General features: G+C 39.4%; 2 pseudogenes; both read right to left on the reverse strand.

The window, feature by feature from the left end:
• Positions 1-10,607: 10,607 nt before the first annotated feature.
• On the reverse strand, positions 10,608-11,127 carry LOC134809094 (cytochrome c oxidase assembly protein COX16 homolog, mitochondrial-like; annotated as a pseudogene).
• Positions 23,619-24,063, reverse strand: PANTROV1R-PS268 (vomeronasal 1 receptor panTroV1R-ps268 pseudogene; annotated as a pseudogene).

Below are 24,862 nucleotides of genomic sequence, written 5' to 3' on the forward strand. Positions count from 1 at the left end.
CTCTACCCACCCCCGCCCTGTCTGGGAAGGGAGGACTGTCTGGGAAGTGAGGACTGCCTCTGCCCAGCTGCCTCCCCATCTGGGATGTGAGGAGCACCTCTGCCCGGCGACTGTGCAACCTTCTGAGTGTGAAGTGACAACCTTCTGTGTGATCTTTTCTGTCTTCCCCAAGTTTGCATTTTTGACATTAAAGTTTACTTTTTAATTAAAAGTTTAAAATTGGGAAACATTAAAAAAAAGACATGTGCACATGCATGTTCATTTCACCCCTGTCCACAATAACAAAGACATGGAATAAACCTAATTGCCTGTTAATAGTAGACTAGATTGAAAAAATATGATGTGGTAGCACGAGGTGGCTCACATTTGTAATTCCAGCACTTTAGGAGATCAAGGCAGGTGGACTGCCTTAGCTCAAGAGTTCAAGACCAGCCTGGGCCGAGTGTAGTGGCTCACGCCTGTAATCCCAACACTTCGGGAGGCCAAGACGGGTGGATCACGAGGTCAGGGGATCGAGACCATCCTGGCCAACATGGTAAAACCTCATTTCTACTAATAATACAAAAATTAGCTGAGCATGGTGCACATACCTGTTACCCCACCTACTCAGGAGGCTGAGGCAGGAGAATTGATTGAACCAGAGAGTCAGAGGTTGCAGTGAGCCAAGATCGTGCCACTGCACTGCAGCCTGGTGACAGAGCAAGACTCTGTCTCAAAAAATAAAATAAAATAAAATAAAACACCAGCCTGGGCAACATGGCAAAACTGTATCTCTACAAATAATACAAAAAAGAAAAATTAGGCATGATGTTGTGTGCCTATAGTCCCAGTTACTTAATGGGCTGAGGTAGGATTCCTTGAGCCTTGAGCCTTGGATGTTAAGGCTGAAGTGAGCCAAGATTGCACCACTGCACTCCAGCCTGTGTGACAGAGTGAGACACTCTTCAAAAAATAAAATAAAGATTTAGTAAAAACAAAATATGGTACACAAAAATCGTGGAAGACTACGTGACCATATAAAAACAACACAAAGCCAGGCACCATGGCTCATGCCTCTAATCCCAGCACTTTGGGAGGCTGAGGTGGGTGGATAACTTGAGATCAGAAGTTCAAGGCCAGGCTGGTCAACACGCTAAAACCCTGTCTCTACTAAAAATACAAAAAGTTAGCTGGGCATCATGGCAGGCGCCTATAATCCCAGCTACTCAGGAGGCTGAGGCAGGAGAATCGCTTGAACTTGGGAGGTGGAGGTTGCAGTGAGCCAAGATCATGCCAATGCACTCCAGCCTGAGTGACAGAGTAAGAATTCATCTTAAAAAAACAAGCAAACAAACAAAACACACCAAGATTAAGTCCTTCGCAGCAACATAGATGGAGCTGGAGACCATTACTGTTAGAAAACTGATGCAAAAACAGAAAACCAAATGCATGTGATTATTTATAAGTAAGAGCTAAATAATAACACATGGACACAAGGAAGGAACAGTCACTGAGGCCTGGTTGGGGATGAAGGATAAAAGGACAAAGAGGATCAGAAAAAATACCTGTTTGGTGCTATGCTTAGGACCTCGGTGACAAAATAATCTACAACAAACCCCCATGAAACAATTTTACCTATATAACAAACCTGCACGTGTATGCCTGAACCAAAAAGAAAAGTTAAGAAAAGAAAAACCCATGAGTGCAGAAGAGCGCAGTGTAACTGGAAAGAATTGTTTGTTCTACAGATAGTGGTCCCAGTGGGGCTGTACTCTGATTTATTTCTGTGTCCATGTAGGCAGATGAGATTATGAACAGGTGCTCCATAATGCTAGGTAGATGGAGAAAACAGGATGCTGTGGCAGATTCAGTGTCTGGGGTGGGGATATGCCAGGAGACTTGTAGACACTTTTGTGGCTTTTTGGCAAGAAACACTAGGATCAAAAATGCTGTGGTGAAGTTCCTGATGGTGTTGCCTAGTCCCAGGAGGACTGTGAACACATTAATGTCCAGTAGGTTTGTTTGTGAGTGGGTGGGAATGCTGGGGTGACAGCTGTGAGACAAGGGGGTCTGTCATTAGAGGTCCTTTCCTCTGAGTTTTCATTTTCTCTCACCCTGGGAGGAGACCTGGAATCACAGAACAACAGGTAGTGTGACAGCCTGTGTACAGGAGAGCAGAGCCTCCCATTTCCAGACGCCCAGAGTTCCATTTGAGGTCAGGCCTCTGTGATATCTTTCTTCTGGCACCAAATCTGTAGAGTTTGCTGAACAAGCAATTCTCTAACACCAACTCAATGTCTAACACTTGAATTCTGACACCACCCAGAGTCAGCACAGACTCTGATTCAGGGCTCAGTTCCACAACATTGTCCTCATTGCAGATGCCAGTCACAAACCCCATAGGCCCATCTATGTGTCTGAGATACTGTTTAAAAATTGGGGACTCCCGAGCCCTTTCTCAAGTTCAATTATCTGATCAACCTACTCACAGAACTCAGAAAAACACTGTAGTTATGTTTACCAGTTTATTATAAAACATACAACTGAAGAAAAGTCCAATGGAAGACATGTATAGGACAAAAAAAGAGGTGGAAAGCTGAAACACATACATAACCCTGGTAAATAGGGTAAATAGCTGTGATTAATAAAATTCTTCATCCTTTGTGTTCTCCAGGAATAGTTTATAGAAAGAAACACTCTTCCTATTATGACTTAAGATGGTGCTCTTTTTTCTTATTTATTACAGAGCCAGACACAGACTCTGCCAGAGGTACACAGCCTCCATTTTGAATAGGGGCTGAGTAAAATAAGGCTGAGACCTACCGGGCTGCATTTCCAGATGGTTAGGCATTCTAAGCCACAAGATGAGATAGGAGGTCAGCACAAGATACAGGTCAAAAAGCTGGCTTGCAGTAAAGAAGCGGGATAAAAGCCACCAAAACCAAGATGGTGATGAGAGTGACCTCTGGTCATCCTCACTGCTACACTCCCACCAGTCCCATGATAGTTTACAAATGCCATGAAAACATCAGGAAGTTACACCATAAAGATCTAAAAAGGAGAGGCATAATCCACCTTTTATTTAACATATAATTAAAAATTAACCATAAAAATGTGCAACCAGCCTAAGGAGAAAGCCATTTCTTTTATTTCTTTACTTCCTTAATAAATTTGCTTTCACCTTACTCTACGACTCGCCCTGAATTCTCTCTTGAGCAAGATCCAAGAAGAAACTGGAAATTTAGTATCTTATTGCAAGCTAGATTGAGGCTGGAGAAATGGGGGATGGGTCCCAAGACCCTGCCTGGGACACAGGTGAAAAAGGCAGCAGAAAATCAGTTCCCCGTGGAGTGTGAAAATAATTAAGTGGCAGGAAATTAGAGTGAGGTGTCTCTAGTCCCTGGGTTCCTACTTCAAAAAAACAAACACAAAAATCTAACTCAGGTGCATTATTTTTAATTACCACATTCAGAGAAACAAAATTCAGGCTTCAGCAACTATAAACTGCCAATTAAGTTCTGATTACTTAATCAGGAATTTTTCACCTTTAATGTACAAATTAAGACACCATGTAAAAAAAAAAAGACATCACGTGGCTGGGTGCGGTGGCTCACGCCTGTAATCCCAGCACTTTGGGAGGCCGAGGCAGGTGGATCACGAGGTCAAGAGATCATGACGATCCTGGCCAACATGGTGAAATCCCATTTCTACTAAAAAATGCAAAAATTAGCTGGGCGTGGTGGCTTGCACCTGTAGTCCCAGCTACTTGGGGGGCTGAGGCAGGAGAATCTCTTGATCCTGGGAGGCAGCGGTTGCAGTGAGCTGAAATCGCACCACTGCATGCTAGCCTGGGCGACGGAGCAAGACTCCATCAAAAAAAAAAAAAAAAAAAAAGAAAACAAAACAAAAAAGGCTGGGCACAGTGTAACTGTACCTAACCAATTACTAAACTTGGTTTTCTTCATCATGCATTTTATAAAAGACTTTCCTTCAAGTCTCTCCCATAGACCACAAACTACAAACCATAGCTGGGTGCACTACAATTCTAGAACCACTCTTTGATTAAGTTATTTAATATTTTTGCAGTAACTCCCATAAATTTTTAATAGGAGAAAATAGGAACTGGGACCCCCGCAGACCAAAGTTCTTCCTATTTATGAACCACATCCCAAGTTAGGATTCTCCCCTGATGACCCTCCCGTGGTCCCTGCACAATCTGAGAGAGATGCAGGGCCACGGGTGCAGAGCTGCCCAGAGAGGGCACCAGGCCAGGGCACAGTCACTGCACAGGGAAAAGACAGGACACCCAGGGCGCTGGCTGTCGGCACAGCCACCATATTATGGCTGAAGGGGACTGAGGCTGAGATGGGCCAGGAGAACTCGGGTGCAGATTGTGGAGCTGACTGCTGGGAGGCCTAAGTCCTACCACGACCACTTCCCACTGGTTCCAACCAGCCCCTTCCGCTCTCTCAGGATGTCGGACCCAGTACTCACCATTTCTAGGCTTCCAGGGCGTCCCGTTTTAGCTGTGGATCTCCCAATACCTGCAGGTCACAGGGCTACAGAGGCTGGGCCTCTAGGAGCAGAAGACACAGAGCAGTGAAAATGAGACCTGGAGCTCCAGCTGCAGCAAGAGACAAAGGACTCCCCACATCCCAGAAGCCATCCTCTCCACTCCAGCTGCGCCTGATTGGACAGTTCCCAGCCCAGCGTTGCTGATTGGATAATGTTTAAAACCCCACCCTCTCAGGCCTTGACTGACAGAAGATGTGATTAGATGCTGGGTTGAATGAAGAAAGAGTGACAGCCTAGGCTGCAGCCTTTTCAGGCAGGGCTTACTGTCAGAGATGAGCTAGGCCCACCTTAGAGGGTATTTGCATTCAACCTTGTGTATAAGGTCATATGCTTTTGTAAATAATGTATCATAAATCCTCTGAAATAAAATTTTGAATTTTCTAGTAGCCAAACTTTAAAAAGAAACAAGGGGCTGGGCGTGGTGGCTCCTGCCTGTAATCCCAATGTTAGGGTGAAGCAGGCAAATCATGAGGTCAAGAGATTGAGACCATCCTGGCCAACATGGTGAAACCCCGTCTCTACTAAAAAGAATACAAAAATTAGCTGGGTGTGGTGGTGCACCCCTGTAGTCCCAGATACTTGGGAGGCTGAGGCAGGAGAATCACTTGAACTTGGGTGGCAGAGGTTGCAGTGAGCCAAGCTCGCACCACTGCATGCCAGCCTAGGCAACAAGAGCAAAACCTCATCTCAAAAAAAAAAAAACAAAAAAGACAATTGAATAACATTTTTGTATAAATATTTACATAGCCCATCAGGTATCAGAAATGTACACAAAGTTTTGATTGTCTTCTCAGGATTATATATTTGACCAAAAAAAAAGGTCCTAACCCATTTTAGTAATCTATAATAGTAACCAAACACACAGACACAAACACCCACACACACACTTCATTTATTAACTTAGATTATTTTTTATCTCTTCTGTGATGAGTAATTAAATGCAATGTTTTTGATAGAAGAAGTTTTTTTTTTTTCCTTTCTGATCTTGGTTATTTCTTTACTTCTGCTGGGTTTGGGTTTGGTTTGTTTTTGTTTCTCAAGTTCCTTGAGATGTGACCTTAGATTGTCTATTTGTGCTCTTTCAGATTTTTTGATGTAGGCATTTAAGGCTATGTACTTTCCACTTAGCATCACCTTTGCCGTATCCCAGATGTTTTGATAGGTTGTGTCACTATTATTGTTCAGTTCAAATAATTTTTAAATTTCCATCTTGATTTTATTGTTGACCCAATGATCACTCAGGAGCAGGTTATTCAATTTTCATGTATTTGCATGGTTTTGAAGGTTCCTTTTGGAGTTGATTTTCGATTTTATCCCCCTGTAGTTTGAGAGACTACTTGATATAATTTTGATTTTCTTAAATTTATTAAGAGTTGTTTTGTGTCCTATCATATGGTCTATCTTAGAGAAAGTTTCACATGCTGATTTGGGAACTTCAGTGTTAGGTGCTTATATATTTAGAACTGTAATATTTTTCTGTTTGACAGGGTTTTTATCATTATACAATATCCCACTTTGTCTTTTCTTAACTGCTGTTGTTTTAAAGTGTGTTTGTCTGATATATGAATAGCTACTTCTGCTCATTTTTGGTATCCATTTGCATGGATTTTTTTTTTTTCACATTTTTACCTTAACCCTAGTGTGTTAGATGAGTTTCTTGAAGGCAGAAGATACTTGGTTGGTGAATTCTTATCTATTCTGCAATTCTATATCTTTCAAGTGGAACATTTAGGCCATTTACATTCAATGTTACTATTGAGATGTGAGGTACTGTTTTATTTATCATGCTATTTGTTGCTTGAATACCTTGTTTTTATAAAACATTTTGTTGTATTCATATTTTATAGGCCCTGTGAGATGTATGCTTTAAAGAGGTCCTGTTTTGATATTTTTCCAGGACTTCTTAGAGTTCCTTTTAGCAGTTTTTGTAGTGCTGGCTTGGTAGCGGTGAATTCTCTCAGCATTTGTTTGTATGGAAAGACATTTTTTCCTTCAATTATGAAGCTTAGTTTTCCTGGATACAAAGTTCTTCACTGATAGTTGGTTTGCTTAAGGAGGCTGAAAATAGGGTCCCAATCCCTTCTTGCTTGTAGGGTTTTTGCTGTTAATCTGATAGGTTTTTATTTTGTATATTTTTAGGTTACCTGGTGCTTTTGCCTCACAGCTCTTAACATTCTTTCCTTTGCCTTGACTTTAGATAACCTGATAACAATTTGTCTAGGCAGTGGTCATTTTGTAATGAATGTCCCAGGTGTTTTTGAGCTTCTTGTATTTGAATGTCTAGGTCTCTAGCCAAGAAAGAAAAGTTTACCTCAATTACTTTCCCAAATACGCTTTCTGAACTTTTAGATTTCTCTTCTTCCTGAGGAATGCAAATTATTTTTAGGTTTGGTAATTTAACATAATTCCAAACTTCTTGGAGGCTTTGTTGATTTTTTTATTCTTTCTGTTTGCCTTTGTTCGATTGGGTTAATTCAAAAATCTTGTTTTTGAGCTCGGAATTTCTTTCTTCTAGTTGTTCAACTCTATTACTGAGACTCTTCAGTACATTTTGCATTTCTCTAAGTGTGTTTTTATTTCCTGAAGTTGTTATTGTTTTTTATTTATTCTATTTTTTTCACTGAAGATTTCTCCCCTCATATCTTGTATTATTCATTGATTTCCATAAATTGGACTTTACATTTCTATGGTACCTACTTGATTAGTTTAATAATTGACTTTCTAAATTTTTTTTTAGACACTACATGGATTTCTTCTTGGTTTGGATTCATTGCTGGTAAACTTGCATGATTTTTGGGTGGTGCTAAAGAACATTGTTTTTTCATATTACCAGAATTGTTTTTCTGGTTCCTTCTCATTTGGGTAGACTGTGTGAGAGGGGAGATCTGGGGGCTTAAGGCTGCTGTATAGATTCTTTTGTCCCACAGGGTGCTCCCTCGATGTAATACCCTAACCCTTTTTCTAGGGATGTAGCTTCCTAAGAGCTGAACTATAGTGATTGTTATTTCTCTTCTGGACCCAGGTCTATTACTCTCTGGGCTGGTACTTGAGGGTGTCTGCACAGAGTCCTGTGATGTGAATCATCTTCAGGTCTCTCAGCCATGGACACCAGCACCTGCGTGGTGGAAGTTGCAGAGGAGTGAAATTGACTCTGTGGCATCCTTAATTGTAATTGTTTAATGAACTAGTTTTTTGCTGGTTGGCCTCCTGCCAAGAGGTGGCACCTTCAAGAGAGCATCAGCTGTGGTAGTATAGGGAGGATCAGGTACTGGACGGGACCCTGGAACTTTCAAGAGAATATGAATTTTGTCTTTGACTACCAGAGTGGGTAGGGAAGGACCATCAGGTGGGGGCAGGGTTAGGCAAGTCTGAGCTGAGACTCTCCTTTGGAGGTGCTTGCAGTGGCTGCTGTGGTGGGATGAGGTGTGGTTCCCAGGTCAATGGAGTTATGTTCCCAGGAGGATTATGGCTGCCTCTGCTGGTGATGCACGTTGTCAGGAAAGTGGGAAAAAGCAGACAGTCACAGGCCTCACCCAACTCCCACACAACCCAAAAGGCCAGTCTAGCTCCCATGATGCCTCTCCCCCCAACAGCACCAGGTTAGTTTTCAGGGAGTGGGTGAGCAGGGCTGAGAACTTGCCCCAGGCTACCAGCCTCCCGGCAAAGAGAGCAAGCAGGACTTTTACACCTTTCCACCTGTCAAGTCTGCACATTGGATTCATGCCCTCCTCTGAGTTCTGGCAAGAAAACTTCACGTTTGGTTGGAATTGTTACAAAGTTAAGCTGGAGGTAAAACCATTTTATATTTTTAATAAAATATTTTTTTCAAACTTTCTGCTAACTTACAGATCTAAATATATTTAGCTTTTCTATATCATATAAAAATAAGATTCTAGTCAGGCATGGTGGCTCACGCTTGTAATCCCAGCATTTTGGGAGGCCAAGAAACAAAGACTGTTTAAACCCAGAAATTTGATACCAACATGGCAAAATCCCATGTCTACCCAATATACAAAAATTAGCAGTTGGGCACAGTGGCTCAAGTGTGTAATCCCAGCACTTTGAGAGGCTAAGACAGGCGGATCACAAAGTCAGGAGATTGAGACCATCTTAGCTAACATGGTGAAACCCCGTTTCTACTAAAAATACAAAAAGTTTGCTGGGCGTGGTGGTGGGCACCTGTAGTCACAGCTACTCGGGAGGCTGAGGCAGAAGAATCGCTTGAACCCAGGAGGCGGAGCTTGCAGTGGGTCGAGATCATGCCACTGCACTCCAGCCTGGGCGACAGAGACTCCGTCTCAAAAAAAAAAAGAAAGAAAAGAAAAGAAAAATTAGCTGGGCATGGTGGCCAGTGCCTGTATTACCTGCTATTCAGGAAGCTGAGGTAAGAGGATGGCCTGAGCCCAGGAGCTTGAGGCTGCAGTAAGCCATGATCAATCTACTGCTCTCCATCCTGGGTGAAAGAGTGAAATCCTTTCTAAAAAAATGCCAAAGCATAGCAACGTAAACTTCTGTGGGTTTTTTAAAATTGTTGTTATTATTATTCTAAGAGCTTTTGAGGTAAAGGTGTTGTTTGGCTACATAGGTAAGTTCTTCAGCAGTAATGCCTGAGATTTAGGTGCACCCAGCAACTGAGCAGTGTATACTGTACCCAATGTGTAGTCTTTTAGCTCTCACCCTCCTCCTGCTCTTCCCCTCAAGTCCTCAGAGTTCATTATATAATTCTCACGCTTTGGAATCCCCATAGCTTAGCTCTCACTTGTAAATGAGAACATACGATATTGAATTTTTATTCCTGAGTTACTTCACTTAGAACAATGATCTTCTAATCCATTCAAGTTGCTGTGAATGCCATTACTCCATTTTTTAATGGCTGAGTATTACATGGTATATACATATCCCATTTTCTTCATCCACTTGATGGTTGATGGGCATTTAGGGTGCTTCCATATTTCTGCAATTGGAAATTGTTTTGCTATAAACAGGACTGTGCAAGTGTCTTTTTTATATAATGACTTTTTTCTTCATGTAAATGCCCAGTAGTGGGATTGCTGGATCAAATGGTAGTTCTACTTTTAGTTCTTTAAAAAAATCTCCTGGCTGGGTGTGCTGGCTCAAGCCTGTATTCCCAACACTTTGGGAGGCCAAGGTGGGTAAATCACCTGAAATCAGGAATTTGAGACCAGCCTGGCCAACATGGTGAAAACCTATCTCTACTAAAAGTACAAACAAATTAGCCAGTCATGGTGGCATGTGCCTGTAGTCCAAGCTACTGAGGAGGCTGAGGCAGGAGAATCACTTGAACTTGGAAGGCAGAGGCTGCAGTGAGCTGACATCATGCCACTGCACTCAGCCTGGGTGACAGAGTGAGACTCCATCTCAAAAAATAATAATAAGAAGAAAATCCCCAGCTGTTTTCCATAGTGATTGTACTAGTTTACATTTCCACCAGTAGTGTTAAAATGCTCCATTTTCATCACATCCATGGCAATATCTAGTTTTTTGATGTTTCAATTGTGGCCATTCTTGCAGGAGTAAGGTGATATCACATTGTGATTTTAATCTGCATTTTCCTGACAATTAGTGATGTTGTGCATTTTTTTTCAGTATTCACATTTTTTATTTCAAGGTGTAAAATATATATGTCCAGTATTGTTACTTTCATCTGCAGATGGAATAATTGGGAAGTATAAAAACCTGTACTTGACTTTTTTTTTTTGTTTTTGAGACAGAGTCTCGCTCTGTCATCCAGGATGGAGTGCAGTGGCACGATCTTGGTTCACTGTAAACCCTGCCTCCTGGGTTCAAGCGATTCTTCTGCCTCAGCCTCTTGAGTAGCTGGGAATACAGGCATGTGCCACCATGCCTGGCTAATTTTTGTATTTTTAGTAGAGATGGGGTGTCAACATACTGGCCACACTGGTCTTGAACTCATGACCTCATGATCCACCTGCCTCAGCCTCCCAAAATGCTGGGATTACAGGCATGAGCCACTGTGCCCAGCCTTGTACTTGATATTTTATCAAGATTATCTGCCAACAAGTTACCCACATTCAGGTTTCAATGAGCCTGGAATCTTCTTTCCACTTGATAGGAGTATGTATTAGGAAATCCAGTTGATGACACTTTTATTTAAAAAATCAAAAAAATCAGCACAGTCAGGTTGTCTTAGTCTTAAGGATTTCTGGATTCCTTTCTTGGAGGAGGTCAGGATCTTTCCAAGGCTTGGGTCCTTGGATATTCTTCCAGTCATCAAAAGTGGAGTCTTTTATTTTCTCATATTCTGATTCTAATGATACTATTTGCTTTCAGTTTTTTTCCAACTCAGGATCAATTTTAATCTTCACATCATCATGTCAGATTTGTAAAAACTCACGAACACCAAAAGAAACTCCAACAATTAGCAACAACATGGGGACTTCGTAGTGGAGAGTCTTATTCTTGCGCAAAGCACGCATCGCTGCGGGTGCAAACATGACTGAACTCTTCCATCCGTTTAGAACTGCAAGCAGGCCCAACGCAGATTCTCAAATCTCAGCAGTCCAAGCTCTCATCAAGATAAGACTCACCAACTTTCCTTGGTTGTTTGGTGCTTGGTCCTTACTGATAGGTTTCCAAGCATTTTAAAAATATGTTTGCTGGCCATTTGTATATCTTCTTTTGAGAATTGTCTATTTGTGTCATTCGCCCACATTTTCATGGGATTATTTGTTTGTTTGTTGGTTTTTTCTTGCTGATTTGTTCAAGTTCCTTGTAGATTCTGGGTAACAGTCCTTTGTTGAACGCATTGGTTGTAAATATTTTCTACTCTGTGGGTTTTCTCTTTGCTGATTACTTCTTTTGCTGTGCAGAAGCTTTTCAGTTTAGTAAGTCCCATTTATTTATGATTTTTTTTTTGCATTTGCTTTAGGGTTCCTGGTTACAAACTCTTTGCCTAAGCAAATGTCTAGAAGTGTTCTTCTGATGTTATCTTCTAGAATTTTTATAGTTTCAGGTCTTAGATTTCAGTCTTTGATCCATGTTGAGTTGATTTTTGTATAGGATGAGAGATGAAGACCCAATTTTCTTATTCTACATGTGCTTAACAGCTATCTCAGCACCACTTCTTTAACAGGCTGTCCTTTTTTTTTTTTAAATGGAGTTTTGCTCTTGTTGCCCAGGCTGGAGTACAATGGCACAATCTTGGCTCACTGTAACCTCTGCCTCCTGGGTTCAAGTGATGCTCCTGCTTCAGCCTCCTGAGTAGCTGCGGTTACAGGCATGTGCCACCATGCCTGGCTAATTTTTTTGCATTATTAGTAGAAACTGGGTTTCGCCATGTTGGTCAGGCTGGTCTTGAACTCCTAACCTCAAGTGATCCACCTGTCTCGGTCTCCCAAAGGGCTGGGATTACAGGCATAAGCCACTGTGCCTGGCTAATTTTTGTAGTTTTATTAAAGACGAGGTTTCACCATGTTGGCCAGGCTGGTCTCAAACTCCTGACCTCAGGTGATCCACCTGCCTTGGCCTCCCGAAGTGCTGGGATTACAGGCATGAACCACCACGCCCGGCCTTAGGGTGTCCTTTTCATACTTTGTTTTTGTTAACAGTGTCAAAAATTAGTTGGCTTTAAGGATTTGGGTTCATTTCTGGGTATGAAATTCTGTTCTGTTGTTCTACATGCCTATTTTTATACCAGTACCATACTGTTTTGATAATTATCACCTTTTGGTATAGTTTGAAGTTGGTAATGTAATGCCTTCGGATTTGTTCTTATTACTTAGTCTTGTTTTGGCTATGCGGGCTTTTTGTGGTTCCATATGAATTTTATAATTGTCTTTTTTTGTTTTAGTTCTGTGAAGAATGATGATGCTATCTTTATGGTAATTGCATGGAATTTGTAGATTGTTTTTGGCATCATGGTCATGTTCACAATAGTCACTCTACTTATCCATGAGCATGAAATGTGTTTCCATTTGTTTGTGTCATCTATAATTTATTTCAAGTGTTTTGTTATTTACCTTGTAGAGATCGTTTGCCTCCTTGGCTAAGTATATTCCTAATTATTATTATTATTATTTTTCAGCTGTTGTAAGAGGGGTTGAGTTCTTGATTTGATTCCTAGTTTGGGTTGCTATTTGTGCATAGCAGTGCTACTGAATTTTGTACATTGATTTTGTATCCTGAAACTTCACTGAATTCATTTATCAGATCTAGGGGCTTTTTGGATGAGTCTTTAGTGTTTTTTAGGTATACAATCACATCATCAGTGAACAGTCACAGTTTGACTTCCTCTTTTCCAATTTGGATGCCCTTTATTTCTTTCTCTTGTTTGAATGCTCTGGCTAAGAATTCCAGTACTATGTCGAATAGAAGTGGTGAAAGTGAACATCCTTGTCTTGTTCTAGCTCTCAGGGGTAATGCTTTCAACTTCTTCCCATTCAGTATAAGGTGGGCCGTGGGTTTGTCATAAATGGCTTTTGTTACCTTAAGCTATGTCCTCTCTGTGCCAATTTTGCTAAGGGTTTTAATGCTGAAGTGATGCTGGATTTTGCCAGATTTTTTTCTGAGCCTATTGAGATAATCATGTGATTTTTGTTTTTAATTCTGTTTATGTGGTATATCACATTTATTTACTTGCATATGTTAAACCATCCCTTCATTTCTGGTATAAAATGCCCTTGATCGTGGTGTATTATCTTTTTGATATGCTGTTGTATTTGGTTAGCTAGGAATTTGCTGATAATTTTATCATCTATGTTCATCAGAAATATTTACTTTTTTTTGTTTTTTTGTCATGCCTTTTTCTGGTTTGGGGATTAGGGTGATATTGGCTTGATGGAATGATTTAGAGAAGATTCCCTTTTTATCTTTTGGAATAGTTTCAGTAAGATTGGTATCAATTCTTCTTTGAATGTCTGATGATAAAATATATCTGTGAATTCATGTACTCCTGGACTTATTTGGTTGGCAATTTTTTATTACTATTTCAATCTCACTACCTCTTATTGGTCTGTTCAGAGTTTCTATTTCTTCCAGGTTTAATCTAAAAGGATTGTGTATTTCCAGGAATTTATGCATCTTCTCTAGGTTTTCTAATTTGTACATGTATATATATTCATGGTAGCAAAATCTTTTGTATTTCTGCGGTATTGTCTGTAAATCTTCCATTTTGTTTGTAATTGAGCTTATTTAGATCTTCTCTCTGCTTTTCTTGGTTAATCTTGCTAGTAATGGTCTTTCAATTTTGTTCATCTTTGTAAACAACCAGCTTTTTGTTTCATTTATCTCCTTGTATTTTTTTGTTTCAATTTCAGTTAGTTTTTCTCTTTGTTATTTTTTCTGTGCTGCTGCATTTGGATTTGATTTGTTTTTGCTTCTCTAGATTTTTGAGGTGTAACCTTATGTAGTCTATTTTTGCTATTTTAGACTTTTTGATGTAGGCATTTATTGCTATCAACTTTCTCTTAGCACGACTTTTCCTGTATCCCAGAGGTATTCGTAAGTTGTGACATTATTGTCATTCAAATCAAAGTGTTTTTAAATTTCCATCTTAATTTTGTTGTTGATTCAAAGCTCATTCAGGAGGCTGGGCATGGTGACTCACTCCTATAATTCCAGCACTTTGGTGGGCAGATCACTTGAGGTCAGGAGTTTGAGACTATTCTTGCCAAAATAGTGAAACCCCATCTCTACTAAAAATACAAAAATTAGCCAGGCATGGTGGCTTGTTCCTGTAATCCTACCTACTCGGAGGCTGAATTGCTTGAACCTAAGAGGTGGATGTTGCAGTGAGCCAAGATCATGCCACTGCACTCCAGCCTGGGCAATAGAGTGAGACTCTGTTTCAAAAAATATATATATATCATTCAGGAGTAGGCTATTTGGGTTTATTTCTGCATTCTGTATTCTGTTCTACTGATCTACGTGCCTGGTTTTTTTTTTGTTTGTTTGTTTGTTTGTTTGTTTGAGATGGAGTCTCGGCTCTGTCTCCCAGGCTGGAGTGCAGTGGCACGATCTCAGCTCACTGCAAGCTCCGCCTCCCAGGTTCGCGCCATTGTCCTGCCTCAGTCCCGAGTAGCTGGGACTACAGGCGCCTGCCACCGCGCCCGGCTAATTTTTTGTATTTTTAGTAGAGACGGGGTTTCACCGTTTTAGCCAGGATGGTCTCGATCTCATGACCTCATGATCCACCTGCCTCGGCCTCCCGAAGTGCTGGGATTACAGGCGTGAGCCACCGCGCCCGGCCTATGTGCCTGTTTTTATACCAGTATCCTGCTGTTTTGGGGACTAGGGCCTTATAGAATATATTATGCCTTGAAGTCAGATAACACGATGCCTCCAGATTTGTTCTTTTTGCTTAGTTTTGCTTTGGTTATGTGAGCTCTTTTTTGGTTCCATATGGATTTTATCAGTGATTTTTCTACTTCTGTGAAGAACATTGGTGGTATTTTGATGGAAATTGCATTGAATTTGTGGATTGCTACTGATTTGTGTACATTGATTTTGTATCCTGAAACTTTGCTGAATTCATTTATCAGTTATAGAAGCTTTTCAGAGGAGTCTTTAATGTTTTCTAGGTATACTATTATATTACCATCAAACAGCAACAGCTTGATTTCCACATTACCAATTTAAAACTTTTTTTTTTTTTTTTTTTTTTTTTTTGAGACGGAGTCTTCCTCTGTCACTGGGATGGAGTGCAGTGGCACGATCTTGGCTCACTGCAACATCTGCCTCTGGAGTCAAGCGATTCTCCTGCCTCAGCCTCCTGAGTAGCTGGGACTACAGGTGTGTGCCACCACAGCCGGCTAATTTTTGTGTTTTTAGTAGAGACAGGGTTTCACTATCTTAGCCAGGCTGGTCTCCAACTCTTGAGCTCATAATCCACCTGCCTCAGCTTCCCAAACTGCTGGGATTATAGGCATGAGCCACCGTGCCCGGCCTAACAATTATATCTGTCTCATCACTTAAAAGAGCCACTAATTTTTTTTTTTTTTTTGAGATGGAGTCTTGCTCTGTTGCCCAGCTGGAGTGCAATGGCATGATCTCAGCTCACTGCAACCTCCGCCTCCTGGGTTCAAGCCATTCTCCCATCTCAGCCTCTTGAGTAGCTGGGATTACAGGCACGCACCACTATGCCTGGCTAATTTTTGACATAACACTAGATTTGAAGTGCTGTGGCTGTAGTAACTAGAAATGTCATGGTTGACTCAGCTTTACCTTCTGCCTATTTCTCACAAACACAGCAAAACAAGGAAGGCCAGAAATCCTACACCTTGATTGCAAACACACCAGTACCCTTCTAGGGAGAATATATGTTTGAACATATTAACTTGAAATTCCTGGCATCTTTTCTTGAAGAACAGACTTTTTTTTTTTTTTTTGAGGTGCAGTTTTTCTCTTGTTGCCCAGGCTGGAGGGTAATGGCGCAGAATCGGCTGACCGCAACCTCTGCCTCCTAGGTCCAAGCGATTCTCCTGCCTCAGCCTTCTGAGTGGCTGGGATTACAAGCACCTGCCACCATGCCTGGCTAACTTTCTTTGTATTTTTAGCAGAGACAGGGTTGCATCATGTTGGCCAGGCTGGTCTCGAATTCCTGACCTCAGGTGATCCGCCTGCCTCGACCTTCCAAAGTGCTGAACTTACAGGCATGAGCCACGACGCCCGGCCTGAGGAACAGATTTCTATATGGCAAATAATAAAGGCAAATAAAAATTAACACTAAAATAGAATGAGGAAAGTATTCTTTCTTCACCAGAATGGTTGTGACAGAATGGTTGCAGCAGGGTGGTCTTAAATAACCCTCACTCTATTTTGTTATTCTTGAACTATGGTCATAAGACATTTATGCTTATTTGAGAGAAATCTTTTTTCCTAATTCAGAAATTTAGCATGATTTTCACAATCTCACATTTTCAAAAACGGTTCATTATAAAAAAGAAAGATGATTAAACCAACTTCCATTTTTTCCCCAAAGAGTAACAAATTAAATCTGTAGTCTAAAGTACAGCTAATAAGTAAAACATAAAGATTAGTCACTTATTCTGGCTGCATAATTGGGAATAAAACACTTTTTGGGCTATAGGCCAAGAGCTTTCAGAGATGTTAGCTTATAGAATGTCAAGTGACCTGGTACAGAGACTTTCACCCCTCTTTCAAAAGGGAACATAATACTGAGTCTTTCACCCCTAATTCCAACTATTAAGCCAGAACGGGAGAAGTGTAACATGTCATTATCCACAAAGCATTTTATTATTACAGATTGAGGGTACGTGTGCAGATTTGTAACACAGGTATACTGCATGATGTTGAGGTTTGGGCACTTAATAATCCAATTACCCAAGTGGCGTACATCATACCTGTTAAGTAGTTTTTCACTGCTTCTCTCCCTTCTTTCTTCTTTTTGGAATCCCCAGTGTTTATTGTTTTCATCTTTGTTTCCATATGCACCCAATGTTTAGCTCCCACATGTAAGTAAGCACATGTAATAGTTTTCTGTTAATTTGCTGAGAATGGCCATCTTCTGCAGCCATGTTGCTACAAAGAACATTACTTCACTCTCTCCTGTGGCTGCATAGTATTGCATGGTGTACAAGTATCTAAGTTTTTTTTTATATCCAATTTAAGATTCATGGCTACCTAGTTTAATTCTATGTCTTTGCTACTGTGAATAGTGCTGCAAAAAACATGTGAGTGCAAGGAGTCTTTTGGGTAAAATAATTTATTCTCAGGCCGGGCACAGTGGCTCACGCCTGTAGTCCCAGCACTTTGGGAAGCCCAGGCGGGTGGATCACGAGGTCAAGAGTTGAAGACCAGCCTGGCCACCATGATGAAACCCCATCTCTACTAAAAATACAAAAAATTAGCCGGGCATGGTGACACATGCCTGTAGCCCCAGCTACTCAAGAGGCTGAGGCAGGAGAATTGCTTGAACCCAGCAGGCAGAGACTGAAGTGAGTCCAGATCGTGCCACTGCACTCCAGCCGGGGAGACAGAGCAAGACTCCATCTCAAAAATAAACAAATAAACAAATAAATAATTTATTCTTCTTTTGGTATACACCCAGTAATGAGACTGATGGGTCAAACGGCAATTCTATTTTTGGTTAAGAAATCTCCAAACTGCATTTCACAAGGGCTGCATTAAATTGCATTTCAACCAACAGTATATAAACATTCCCTTTTCTCCACAACTTCAACATCTGCAATATTTTTACTTTTTAATAACAGCCATTCTAACTGCTGTGAAATGGCATCACATTGTCATTTTGATTTACATGTCTCTGATGATTAGGGATGTTGAGCAATTTTTTGCATGTTTATTGGCAGCTCTCATGTCTTTTTTTGAGAAGTGTCTAGTCAGATCATTTGTGTATTTCCTTATTAAATTTTTATAGTATTCTAACCATTAAATTAATTTATATATTATATACATAATATATATGAATTAAATATTAACTTTTTCTTGTATGAAGTTTGAAAATGGTTTATTCCATACTCTAGGTTGTCCGCATATTTGTCAATAGTTTTCTTTGGTGTGCAGAAGTTTTTTAGTTTAATTAGGTGTTAATTTTTCACTTTTATTTTTGTTGCATTCACTTTTATGGTGTTAGTCATAAATCCTTTCCAGAGGCCAGTGACTAGAAGAGTACTTTTTTGGCGTTCTACGATTTGTATAGCTTTAAGTTTCACAGTTAAGTTTTTAATCTATCTTGAATTATATTTTTTATATGGTGAGAGGTACAGTTTCAATTTTCTCCTTCTACATATGATTAACCAGTTTTCCCACTACCATTTGTTGGATAGAGAGTTTTTCCTTGTTTACTTCTGTTGACTTTGTCAGAAAAAAGTTGGGTGTAGAAATGTAAACTTATTTCAGGGCTTTCTCTTCTTTCTATTGGTCTACATGTGTATTTTTGTAGCAACCCATGTAATATGGATTACCGTAGCTTGTAGTACAAGCCAGGTAATGTGAGGTCTCCAGGACTGCTTTGTTGTTAATGTCGCTTTGGCTAAATGGGCTGTTTTATTCTTCCATATGACTTTTAGAATAGTTTTCTAATTCCATAAAAAGTTGCATTTATAGTTTGATAGAAATAGCACTTAATCTGTAAGTTGCTTTAGGCAGCACGGACATTTTAATTATATTGATTCTTTAAATTCATGAGCGTGGAGTGCCTTTTTACTTATTTGTGTTGTCTCTAATTTTTTTCAGCAGTTTTGTAGTTCTTGTTGTAGAGATATTTTACCTCCTTGATTTAATGTATTACTAGGTACATATTTTTTTTTGTAGCTATTGTAAATAGAACCATGTTCTTTTTTTTTCAGCTTGAATATTATTGGTGCAGAGAAATGCTACTCATTTGTGTATGTTGATTTTGTATGGTGAGACTTTGCTGAAGTCATTCTTTAGGCTTAGAAATCTTTTGGTGAAATATTTTTTGGTGAAGTTTCCCAGGTAGAGAATTATATCACCAGTGAAGATAATTTGACTTCCTCTTTTTCTATTTGAATACATTTTGTGGCTTTATCTTGTTAAATTGCTGTGGCTACGACTTTCAGGACTATGTTGAATAGAAGTGTTTAGAGTGGATACTCTTGTCTTTTTTTTTTTTTGAGATGGAGTCTCACTCTTGTTGTCCAGGCTGGATTGCAATGGCATGATCTCAGTTCACCGCAACCTCCGCCTCCCACATTCAAGTGATTCTCCTGCCTCAGCCTCCTGAGTAGCTGGCATTACACACGCCTACCAGCACGACCGGCTAATTTTTTGTATTTTTAGTACAGACAGTTTCACCCTGTTGGCCAGGCTGGTCTTGAACTCCTGTCCTCAGGTGATCCACCTGCCTCAGCCTCCCAAAGAGCCGGGATTACAGGCATGACCAACCACACCCGGCCTTCTTATTTTTATTCTGATGGAGACCTCATCCAGGTTTTGCCCGCTCAGTATGATGTTGGCTGAGGATTTGTCATGGATGGCTCTTATTATTTTGAGGCATATTTCTTCAATGCTTAGTTTGTTGAGAATGTTTTTATAAATGAATATTAGATTTTCTTGAATGCCTTTTCTGCATGTGATAATCGTTTTTTAAAAATTATCTTTACATGGTGAATCACACTTATTTACTTGTATATGATGAAACATCTTTGCATTCATACAATAAAGTTTACATGATTGTGGCAAAATACCTTTTTGCTTTGCTTATAAACTCAACTTGCTAGTACTTCATGAATTTTTGTTTCAATTTTCACCAAGAATAGTGACCTGTAATTTTCCTTTTTTGTTGTGTCTTCACTAGGTTTTACTACCAAGATAATAGTGTTTTCAAATAATAATTTAGGAAGGACTTCCACCTTGATTTTTGGAATACACTCGGTAGAATTAGTACCAGGTTATCTTTGTATGTGTGATAAAATGTGGCTGTGAACTCATCTTATCCAGGGCTTTCTATGGTTGGTAGCTTGTTTTATTAGTAATTCAATCTTATTATATACTTTATACATTGTTGCTCTGTTCAAGACTTCTGTTTCTTTCTGGTTCAATACTGAGAAGCTGGATGTATCCAGGAGTTTATCTATTTTCTCTAAATTTTTTAGTTTGCATGCATAGAGATGTACACAGTAGTCTCTGAGGATGTTTACTATTTATGTGAAATTAGTTGTGATATCACAACTCTAACATTTAAATAGATGCAGAATAAAAGCTTGACAAAATTTGGCTGGGCGCAGTGGCTCACACCTGTAATCCCAGCACTTTGGGAGGTTGAGGTGGGCGGGTCACCTGAGGTCAGGAGTTCGAGACCAGCCTGGCCAACGTGGTGAAACCCTGTCTCTACTAAAAATACAAAAATTAGCCGGGCATGGTAGCTCACACTTGTAATCCCAGCTACTTGGGAGGCTGAGGCAGGAGAATTGCTTGAACCTGGGAGGCAGAGGTTGCAGTGAGCCGACATCATGCCAGTGCACTCCAGCCTGGACGACAAGAGTGAAACTCCATTCAAAAAAAAAAAAAGTTTGACAAAATTCAACATTCCCTCATGATAATCTCTAAAAAATAATTAGTATAGGACAAATGCATCTCAAGCCAATAAATGCCATGTATAGAAAAAAATGCCCAGCTAACAACATATTAAACAGTGAAATGTAAGCTCTTACTCTAAGACCTAGAACAAGACAGGGATGCCCTCTTTCTTCCTTTTTCTTTCTTCCTTCCTTTCCTTCTCTCCTTTTCTTTCTTCTTTCTCTCTCTCCTTCCTTCCTTTTCTTTCTTTCTTGTTCTTTCTTCTTTTTTTTTTTTGACAGAGTCTCACTCTTATCACCCAGACTGGAGTGCAGTGGCACAATCACAGCTCATTGCAACCTCTGCCTCCCAGGTTCAACTGATTCACCTCCCTCTGCCTCCCAAGTAGCTGGGATTACATGCACCTGCCACCATATCTAGTTAATTTTTGTATTTTTAGTAAGACTGGGTTTCACCATGTTGGCCAAGCTGGTCTCGAACTCCTGACCTCAGGTGATCCACCTGCCTTGGCTTCCCAAAGTGCTGGGAATACAGGCATGAGCCACCACTCCTGAGCAGATGCCCACTTTCCACATTCTTAACTAAACATAATACTAAATGTCCAAAAAGAGAAATTATAAGATAAAAGCAAAGATAGGCAGATTGGAAGAAAAGAAATTAAATTATTTCTGTTTGCAGATGATATAATCTTAAGTACAGAAAAGCCTAAGACTTTACTAGAACTACTAGAACTAATAAACAAATTTAATGAATTTGCAGATGATATAATCTTAAGTACAGAAAAGCCTAAGACTTTACTAGAACTACTAGAACTAATAAACAAATTTAATAAATTTGCAGATGATATAATCTTAAGTACAGAAAACCTAAGACTTTACTAGAACTACTAGAACTAATAAACAAATTTATTAAATTTGCAGAATACAAATCAACATATGAAAGTCAGTAGCATTTCTATACACTAACAATTAACTATCTCAAAATGAAATTTAAAAAGAATCCCAGCTACAATAACTTCAGTAACTATACTTTGAAATAAATTTAAGTAAAAAGGTGAAACACCTTATGTTATAATCTAAAGAACATTAAAGTAAAAAATTAAGTAATACACAAATGGAAAATATTACTCATTCCTGAACTGGTACTATTAATATTGTTAAATATGTGTGTCAAACAAAATAATCTACAGATACAATGTAACCTGTATCAAAATACCAGTGACTTCATAAAATGTTTTTAAATGTATTTAAAATTAATATGGTACCACAAAAGACCCCAAATACCCAGAGCAATCAAGCAAAAAAGAAAGGCTGAAGGTATCACACAACCTTACTTTGAAATATACTACAAAGCTATAGTAACCAAAGCAGTATATTGGAATAAAAATGAACACAAAGAAACCAGAAATATATCTATGTATTTACAGCTATCTAATTTTAAATATAGGTGACAATTTCTCAGAGAAAGGACAGTATCTTCAATAAATGGTGCTGAGAAACTTTACAGCCACATGCAAAGCAATGAGACCCTCATTTGACACCATATATAAAAATCAACTCAAAATAAATTAGAAACTTTCATGTAATGCTTGAAACTGCAATGAAACTAATACACAAAAGTAGAGTAAAAGACCCATAACGTTGGTCTAGGCAGTAACTTTTTTTTTTTTAGATGGAGTCTCGTTCTTTTGCACAGGCTGGAGTGCATTGGTGCAACCTCAGCTCACTGCAACCTCCATCTCCCGGGTTCAAGCAATTCTCCTGCCTCAGCCTCCCAAGTAGCTGGGACTACAGGTGTGTGCCATCAAGTCTGGCTAATTTTTGTATTTTTAGTAGAGACGGGGTTTCACCATGTTGGCCAGGCTGGTCTCAAACTGGCCTCAAGTGATCCACCTGCTTTGGCCTCCCAAAATGCTGGGATTGCAGGCATGAATCACCACACCCGGCTGGCAGTGACTTTATGATTTAAACTCAAACCCCAGGAAAGCAAAGGAAAAATAGATGACTCAGATTACTTCAAATTAAAAAGCTGCTGCACAGAATCTGATGAAATCAACAGGATGTGACAACTAAGAAATGAGAGAAAATATGTGCAAATCATACATGTGACAAGGGGTTAATATCAAAAACATATAAAAATTCAAATGACTATATCACAAAAAACAAACAACTATTAAAAATGAGTAAAATGCTTATTTTTCAAAAGACATACATAGATCCAACAGATACACAAAAAATTCTCAATGTCAATTATTATTATTGAAAGCCAAGCCAAAATAACTGTGAGATATATACTCACTTTTGATAGAATGACTCTTAGTAAAAAGAAATAAGTGTTGATAAAGATGTGAAGAAAAGGGAATGCTTGTACACTATTGGTATGAGTGTAAATGAGGACAGCCATTTTGGAAAACAAAAGAGATTTTTCAAAAAAATTTAAAATCAAACTACCATATAATACAGCAATTGCACTATTAAATATACATCCAAAATGAATAAAATCACAATGAAGGAACATTTGCACTTCTATGTTGTTCGCAACACTCAACACCTAATAAGTAAATAAAGACAATGTGGTAGATATATCTAGTGGAATACTCTTCACTTCTAAAAAAAAATTCTATTATTTTTGACCACATGGATTGACCTAGAGGATATTAGTTGAAATAAGCCAGGCACAGAAAGATTAGTATTTCACGATTTCACCTACACTTAAAGTATAAATAACAAATCTCATTGAAGTAGAGAGTAAAATGGTGACCACAAGATGCCAAGATATTTAGAAAAAAGAATGGTTTGGAAAGATGTCTATCAATGAATACATAATTATAGTTAAGTTGGAGGAATAAGGTCAAGATATTGTTTGTACAGCACTGACTACAGTTCATAATAGAGTATTGTATTTTTGAAAAATGGTAAGAGGATATTACAGGCTCTCACCACAAAAATGTTAACTATGTGAGGTAAAGCATTAATTACCTAGAATTTAGCATTTGACAATGTATATATACTTCAAATCATCATGCTTTACAGAACACACATTTCATCTGTCCAGTTAAGAAATGTATTTTTAAAACATTATAGAAGGATAACAATGTTTCAAATATTGTGTCTTTGTCATTAACTTGGCTGAATGGTATCCAAAATATATAGTTTTTGTGCTGTTTTTTTCGCATTATTTTTCAGCCACAACACAACCATAGGTACTCCGATATTTAACGGCATGTTCTGGACACAGCACAGTGTATGAGAGGAGCCAATGTAGTTTAGGGCTTCTAAGCTTGGGGCACCTGGAGTTTATGGTGCTGATGGTAATGGTATCATAGACAGTAAACGGGCAGGTGATGTTTATTGTCCCATGACTGTGAACACAGTAAACAAGCTTGCATGCAAAATAATAGAAAATGTTTTCATCCACAAGTTGCCAAAACTTCCAAAATTCTTCAGAGAAAATGACCAAGGAGTTGGCTATACTTAGATGACTCAGAATAAAAACCGTAGATTGCGCCAGGTGCGGTGCCTCATGCCTGTTATCTGAGCATTTTGGGAAGCTGAGGCAGGTGGATCATGAGGTGAGCAGTTTGAGATCAGCCTGCCCAATATGGTGAAACCCTGGTCTCTACTAAAAATACAAAAATTAGCTGGGTGTGGTGGCGCACGCCTGTAATCTTAGCTACTTGGAAGGCTGAGGCAGGAGAATCGCTTGAACCTGGGAGGCAGAGGTTGCAGTGAGCCAAGGTTGGGCCACTGCACTCCAGCCTGGCAACAGAGCAAAACTCTGTCTCAAAAACAACAACAAAAAAAACTGTAGACTGAACTTCACCCACTGAAAAAAAATTATATGAACTGAAAATTTCTTCAAATTGTAATATCAGTATGGAAAAGAAATATTATCTCAAATTTCAAATTCACAGAGGTCACTTTATTATTTTGCCACGTTTAACATTCACACTTAAAGTAGAAGATTCTGCATAGAAATGTAAGTTACACTACACTATAGAAAATTAAATTTAAAATTCTTTACTTACCATTAGAACTCCTAAAATTTTAATTTCTAAAATATATTTTCTAGCAAATTTTGTATTTGCTACACTTTGTATAAAAATCTAGGCCAGGCGCGGTGGCTCACGCCTGTAATCCCAGCACTTTGGGAGGCCGAGATGGGCGGATCACGAGGTCAGGAGATCGAGACCCTCCTGGCTAACACGGTGAAACCCCATCTCTACTAAAAACACAAAAAATTAGCTGGGCGTGTTGGCGGGCGCCTGTAGTCCCAGCTACTCGGGAGGCTGAGGCAGGAGAATGGT

Source organism: Pan troglodytes, chromosome 20 (assembly GCF_028858775.2).
Source record: "Pan troglodytes isolate AG18354 chromosome 20, NHGRI_mPanTro3-v2.0_pri, whole genome shotgun sequence".
NCBI classification, from domain to species: domain Eukaryota; kingdom Metazoa; phylum Chordata; class Mammalia; order Primates; family Hominidae; genus Pan; species Pan troglodytes.